Source organism: Galeopterus variegatus, unplaced genomic scaffold, assembly GCF_000696425.1.
Source record: "Galeopterus variegatus unplaced genomic scaffold, G_variegatus-3.0.2 Scaffold18627, whole genome shotgun sequence".
NCBI lineage: Eukaryota > Metazoa > Chordata > Mammalia > Dermoptera > Cynocephalidae > Galeopterus > Galeopterus variegatus.
This window is the reverse complement of record NW_007744738.1, coordinates 3104-10862: the sequence shown is the minus strand read 5'-3', so window position 1 is coordinate 10862 and position 7759 is coordinate 3104. Positions and strand designations below refer to the sequence as shown.

The 7759-nt window shown below is 44.3% G+C and overlaps 1 non-coding gene across 1 annotated transcript; it reads right to left on the bottom strand.

Moving 5' to 3' along the window:
* Positions 1-1028: 1028 nt before the first annotated feature.
* Positions 1029-1110, bottom strand: TRNAL-AAG. Its single transcript has one exon. It is a non-coding gene; the product is annotated as a tRNA-Leu (tRNA).
* Between the last annotated feature and the right edge of the window lie 6649 nt (positions 1111-7759).

Genomic DNA, 7759 nt, shown 5'->3' with positions numbered 1-7759 from the left:
CCGAATTGAGGATCTTCCCCCTTTAGGTGCTTTTTTCCTTCCCAACTTCCCAGAAGATACAATAAGAAAGGGACGACACTTAGATTCAACCTGGGTTGCGATGGACACCAAATTCCATCCATCCACTCTCCGGGACCCCCAAACCACACGCACAGATCTGCAAGAACACTGTACTCATAGTTCAAGAGCTGAAAATGTCTACTAGGGGTTCCGATTATGTGCCGAAACATTCTCGGTCTCTTGAGGGCGAGCGTGTAGGGGCAGTGAGCTGATTTCCAGGCTGGTTGTCAAGGATGGTTGACTGGAGTCTGCAAGTGTTGGAACCCGCCTTGCTCCGGTGAGCACTGCCTCCCTGCCCAGTCGCGTCTCTCCACAGCCTTGCTCAGCTGCTCGCTGCTGTCCTTCCTTCTGGCTTGTCAGTAGAGAAAGGGGCGGGGGCGGGGGGGGGGGGGTCTGATAAATCCCATAGCAAACAGGTCAACGGGGAGCCGATGACCCGAGGAGCCCACTCTAAAGTCACGGCGGTGCGCGGGCGACGGAAGAAACCATAGGGCCAGTGCCGCATGCTCTTGTCAAAGGAGTCACCTCTTGAAGTTCGTTCACGGACTGCCCGTGTAGCCTCTGTGGTTTTCCATTTGTGAGAAAAAGATGTGAAACAAACAAACAAAACCTACTTCCTGTCCTTCCCCAGTCCTTACATCAACCCTCCTGCCGCAGGGACAGCTGATTTTCCGCAGATCATGCCTGAAAAATGTTTCTCCCCGATTCCTACCCTCTCGTTAAACTTCATCTTTAAAGACTTACAGAACATTACCTGCTGGCAAAACCTTCTGGAGCGCCACCCCGGCGACCCGGCGGAAAACCGGCGGCAGCTGGACTTTAATGGTCTTCGTGCCACCTACACCGATGCTCGCACTCGCACTCACCCACTGGTCTCGGTCTCCGTCCAGTGCTCTCCTCTCACGACATATGCGGGACATTCGTCATCTTTTGGTCTCAGTTCTTCAAGTAGCAAGAAGTTGTTTGATTGGCAGCGGTGGGATTCGAACCCACGCCCCCGAAGAGACTGGAGCCTTAATCCAGCGCCTTAGACCGCTCGGCCACGCTACCAGACGACTGCACCACTTTTTTGTCTCTCTTTATAATAGTAACAACCTGTCTTCACATCTCAGTCTTCTTTTGTAGAACGTGGCCTTGGTGTCCTAACTTTAGGCATCACTAAGAACATTTGGACGGATGATCCTATCTCAAAAGCTTACTTGTCCTATCGGCGCTGGATCGTTTCATCTTCCACCCAGGGTTTAAGGGAGAAGGAAGTTTTTATTGAGTGAAGGAAGGAATACTGAGTAATGAGCTAATGAAGTCTGTCCCGCACACTAGGCTGCCCTTGGCAGCTGTAGACTGTGTTTTGTCCTTGTTGGCTTCCTCTCAGTCTTGCTACAAATTTCTCAGGAAGATAAACGAGGGCTGAAGCTAACTAAGGCCACGAAAAGCCTGTCTCCGAGGGAACACGATTTATCAAATAGAGTTTTAGGGCATTTGCAAATGCGTGAGGACCTACTTAGAGCTGGAATCTAACCGACAAGCTAATGATGTCAAAAAAGACGCTACGATCCTCCCTTTCACCAGTCGAGATACCAAAGGGCGCACATATGTGGCTGTGCCGAATTATTTCTTCAAGGAAAGCCAAGATCCTCTCAAGGTTTTACACTGTTTCTAAGACACTTGGAAACGTTTTTATTCTGCTCTCACAGAGACAGAGCAGATGCTTACGCCATTTGAATTTGAAAGTTTTAGGACCTTAAGGGTCTCGCAGGTCAGCAGCGTTGACATTTCAGCCTTGCAAACCGACCCTCTGAGCCTACTCTTGTTGCTCCGGAACGAGGTGGAGCGAGCAGAGCGCAGCGCTCACGTTCGCTGCTGACAAACGCTGCCCGTCCGAGGGCGGAGCCAGACTTCACACCCGGAAAAGCTCGGCTCAGACCCCAGAAGGATCACGTCTAGACCTCCTCCCCTCCAATCCGGATCTACCCAGTGACACAGAGGGATCACTTACCCCCAGAAAACAGTTTAGGTGAGAAGTGGCAGGGAAGACGCCTGCAGCTCCAGGGGCCGGCTGGGGGTTCCGATCCCCGCGGCTATCCTCTCCCATCGGGCAGGTTTTACTATCGCAGAACGTTCTGTCCTCATTTACAAATCGCCCACATTTGATGGCTGACCCACCGTTTTTCAAAAGGGCATTCTGTCTCTTTTGGCTTTTGAATCTGGCATCTCACACCCAAAAGTATAATTATATCCCTAGAGTATTAGTTCTCGACCCTGGCTATTCATTAGAATCATTTGTGGAGCTTTTTAAAATGCCAATGTCAAGACCCCACCCCCCAGACTAATTTCATCAGAATGTCTATAAATCGTATCCAAGCATCACTGTCTTATCCTTTCCCACCATGCAGCCAGCATGGAGAACCAGTGCCCGAGGATAGTCCAACAAGCCATTCTATCCCTTCTAAAGACATCTTACTTGTCCTACCCAAGGAGGTGTCAGGTCAACACCTCCTTGGGCCTGCAGCTGTTCCCCTGGATGCCTGCTGCAATACCTCCCAGAAAATGCAGCACCGGGTTCAACGACTGATGACAGCCCCCAAATGCTGCTGGCCTCTATTGCCAGACCCGGAACCCCCGCTCAAAAGGATGCTGTGCCAGAAGAGAATGAGGTTGTTCATAGACCATGTTGGGAAGGAATATGATTTCCCCCTCACTCTTCGTGAGCTGGGACTCCCAGTAACAAGAGAAGAACAATAGAAGTTTACCAAAATCTATACCTCATGTATGCATTGGTGATAACCCAAAGACAAGAGTAAATCTTGAGAGTAGATCTCAAAGAGTTGTCTTAGACTTCAAGCTTAAATACCAACCTTCTCTTAAATAAGGAAGAAAAATGTGACAAAAGTCTCAGTTAAGACAAGATGGCCAGGAAAAGCACCATAAACAAAAGTAAGGTTTATTATGCAGGTTTAAGTTGGTGCCTTCTCCATTAAGGGTCTCTAGTGATTCAGTGTTCCTGGTTTGGAAAAGGAGATACCCTTAAAGGAAAAACTTCTTTTATACATGTATATTTCTCCTATAAAAAGGTAAGTTTTTAGAGCTTCCCCAGTGTTTACAGTTTCTCAAAATAACCAGCTCAGAATAATCCCTGTATTAAAGAGGCATGCATATTTTAGGGTGGCATATTCCGGTCTCCTACAGTCATTTTGGGGTGGTGTGCCCTGAACCCCATCAACCACCACAGGGAACTACATATAGGAAGGGCTCTTTCCTAGCAAGTTTCTCATGCACTGATCCCCACTCAAATGCCCTGGATGAGGTCTGGACCGGATGCTTTAGCTCTTGGAGCAAATACATTCACAAAGTGACGTCTGAGAATGGGTTTTACAGTTCATTGTTACATGTGTCCTAAGTCATTCATTTTCAAATTTCTAAGGCTGACTCAATTGACTTATTCTAAAAGTATTAGCTTCTCCATGACAGAACTTATAGAAGAGATGGGACGGAGATGCTGTTCCCCATGCCAGCTGCACTCTTTCCAAGGCTTCTGCTGAGGAACTGGGAGATTGTTGGAGGCCGGGAGCTTTGAGAAGTATCTGGTCCCAGTCTCAGAGCAGTCCGCATGGACACTTTAGATATTTTGCAGGTCAGGAGAGATAAAATGGTCATAGTGGGCCCATGCAGGAAATATCAGGAGGGTGTGGGGGGCAGGGGCTTCATCCTGGTAGCATTTACATAGATTGTGTTCCTTGTCTAGTCTGGGGCCTTGTCTTCAGGTATGATGATCTGGGGAGTGTGAGTTGCAATTACTTGAGCCTGACAGCCCCCTGGGGGTCTAGTTGCTGCACTTTTTATACTCTGGGATGTATTTAACCAGGCTTAGAAAACTTCACTGGTGAATTTTAGCAAACATTACAGGAACAATGCCAATTCTACACAACTTCTTCCAGAGAAACTAAAGAGGAGGTAATAATTTTCAACCCTTCCTATGCGGCCAGCATATTTTGACATTAAAACCAGACAAAAACACTACAAGAAAAGAAAGACCAATATCTCTCAAGAGCACAGAAGTAAAAAAATCTTAACAAAACTTTAGAAAGTTGAATCCAACAATAATATATAAAATAATGATACATCAGGACCAAGTGGCATTTATCCCATAAAAGCAAAGTGGATTTAATATGCAAGATTAGTCTATGGAAATTCATGATATTAACAAACTAAAAAAGAAAAATCATATGATCATATCAAAAGATGCAGACAAAGCATTTGACAAAATTCTACATTCATTTCTGATACAAATTCTCAGCAAATTAGGAATAAAAAGGGATCTTCCTAAACCAGATAAATGGCATGTGTGAAAAAGTTTAACCTAACATCATACTTAATGATAAAAGACTAAACGTTTTCCCTGTAAGATTAGGAGCAATCAAGGACATCTGCTTTCATCATTTTTATGAACATTACATGTTCCCCATTCAATCATGCAAAAAATTAAAATAGAAGGCTGTTTAAATGAAGAAGTAAAGCTCTTTTACTCTCAGAAAACATGAAAGTCTATGTAAAACTCCTGTGGAATCTAGAGAAAGCTCATATAATTGTTATGGTTTGAATGTTTGTGTTCCTTCTAAAATTCACGTTGAAACTTTATTCCCAGTGCAATAGTATTGAGAGGTGGGGCCTTTAGGAGGTGGTTAAGTCATGAGGGCAGAACGCACATGAATGGGATTAAGGACCTTATAAAAGGGCTGGAGGGTACTAGGTAATCTGCTTTTGCCTTGTCATGCCTTCCATCATGTAAGAACACAGCCATGGTCCGTCCCCTCAGGAGGAGGCAGCATTCAAAGAGTCATCTTGGAAGTAGAGACCCAGTCCTCACCAGACACTTAACCTGCCTGCACCTTGATTTTGAACTTCTCAGCTTCCAGAACTCTGAAAAATAAATTTCTTTTTTTTTTTTTTTTTTTGGGATGACCGGTAAGGGGATCTCAACCCCTGGCTTGGTGTTGTCAGCACCACGCTCAGCCAGTGAGCAAACCGGCCATCCCTATATAGGATCCGAACCCGTGGCGTTGGTGTTATCAGCACCGCACTCTACCGAGTGAGCCATGGGCCGGCCTGAAAAATAAATTTCAATTAGATATAACTGATCCAGTCTTAGGTATTTTGTTATAGCAGGAAAAAGGCAATAATTAGTAAGTGAATTTAGCAATGTTGCAGGATACAAGATAAATATTAAAAATTGTAGGGCCTGTTGGTTAGTTCAGTTGGTTGGAGTGTGGTGCTGGTAACCTGCACCAGCTAGCCAAAAGTAAAAAATAAGCAAATAAGTAAAATAAATAAGTAAATAAGTAAAAATTAATTGTACCAGTGTACTTCAAAAAGTTTTTAGAAAAAATGGAGTTAAAAAGTAATAGAAATCTTTCCATGAACTTTTTGAAGACCCCTTGTATGTAATATTTTATATGCTATATATACATACATATAACTATATATACTGTATAACTGTATAGCAATGAACAATCAGAAACTGAAAAAAATTTTTTTTCTATTGCTGGCTGGCTGGTAAGGAGAACCAAACCCCTGACGTTGATGTGAAAGGCTGTGCTCCAACCAACTGAGCTAACCAGCCAGCTCAGAAATTGGAAATTTAAAAAGCAATCTTGTTTGCAATAGTATTGTTAAATATGAAATATGTCCAAGACTTGTACACTGAAAAAAATGCTAAGAGAAATGAAAGAAAACCTAAACACATGGAGAGACAGACGTTTTATATTTATAAATGAAAAGACTCAATATTGTTAAGATATCAATTATCCCTAAATTGATTTATAGATTTAATGTAATCTCAACAAGCTTTTAAAAATGAAATTGACAAGCTAATTCCAAAATTTATATGGAAATTCAAAGACATACCATGACCAAAATAACTTTGAAAAGAACATCCCTGTACCGACCAGCTGCCAAAAATCAGCAAGAAAAGAACAAAGTTGGGAACTCTACCTGACATTTATTGTACTATACTTTACATAAATAGTATTGTGTAATAATATATTTATTTATTATAAACCTGCTATAATTAAGACAGTGTCATATTGGCATTAAGATATAAAAAATAGATCTGTGGAAGAGGAGTATACAGATGGATCATAGACCTAACAGTAAAACCCAAAACTATGAAATTTTTTGAATAAAATCTTTGTCAACTTGTGTTGGGGAAAGATTTTTTAATTGCAACACCAAAAGTATGACCCACAAAAGAAGAACTATCTTAATTGGACTTTTGCTGGGAGATAATCATCTTCAGAGACTCCTTTGCTACCTAGGGGATATTTGACAATGTCAGGAGACATTGTTGGCTGTCACAGCTGGGGAGAGGGGGCAGTATTACTGGCATGTAGTGGGTAAAGTCCAAGGATACTGCTAAATATCCTACAATACAGAACAGTTCTGCACAGCAAAGAATTATCCAGGGCAAAATGTTACTATTGTCGAGGATGACTAGAGTAACAAGCCACATGGACAAACTTATCACTTGCCTCCTTTAGGGCACAGGACAGTCAGGGTCCATCCACCTACTGGAATGAACTTGTGACTCCCAAAGTCTTGAGGAAAGGACAGTGCCTGGATTCAAACGTGGGTGTGGTAGACACCAAATCCCACCAATGCACCTTCAGGGTGCCAAAGGCCGGTCCACATGGGGCGGGAAGGGCACTCCATTCACAGATCAGAAAGTGAAGATGTTCTTTAAAGAGCTCAAATTCAGACATCAAACTCATCCTAGGACTGCAGGCTAGGTGGGGGTCAGGGTGGTCTTCTTTGTTTGACTTAAGCACGGGAGTCAAATCTTCTTTAACATCATCTCCCTGAGCTGATGAGCAATTGTCTCCCTTGGTGATTTGTGTCCTGCTTAATCCATCTCCTTTACTGTCCTGGTGTTGCATGTGGAGGGAAAGTCATGGAAAGAGGAAGGGTGAGTGACAGAGTGAGTTGTAGCTGGGAGGCTTGGGGCAGGTGGAGAAATAGGAGACAGTGTCCTGTAGGAAATGCAGAGGGGGTCCAGAGTCAGTCAGTAGCAGGGACCAAAGGGACACAGTTGCTCTGTGTGCACCTGCCGAACTTCTTGGAGTTTAACATTTAGGAGCAAGTGAAACAAAGGCTCACTCACCCCCTTCCCTGCTTCCTTTCCTCCCCTCCCCTCGCCTTTCTCAGAACACATTCCTGCATTTTCCAGGTTATTTCAAGGTTCCAAGCCTCGCTAACTCTTCTCTCTCCAGTGGAGAGCACAAGTTCAAATGTCCTCCCTTTGGGAAGGCCTTCCCGGGCTCCCTTCCAAACAGAAGGCAGCCTCGGGAGTAGTGGTCTTCTAGAGGCGTGGGTGTCCGTCTCTGGTTGAATCGTGAGCTCCCTGTGCATAGGCTGTGAGTCCTTCATTCACCGCTCCCATTCCTCCAGTCCAGCACTAGGTATTCAGAAAATTCACGTTACGTTTTGACATTAGGTCAAATCCTGCAGGGAAAGGTCAATCCGAGTGAAGACATGGGAAATAATCGCCAGCGATGCAGAAACAAAATCGTCACAGCGGGGGCTTTCGAACCCACGCCTTCGAAGGGACGAGCCTAAGTCCAGCACTTTGGACCGCTCGGCCACACTACCGAAGACTGTAGAGGATCCTCCCTACTCTTCTAGGTATATTTTTCTGCCCCTTTTCCAG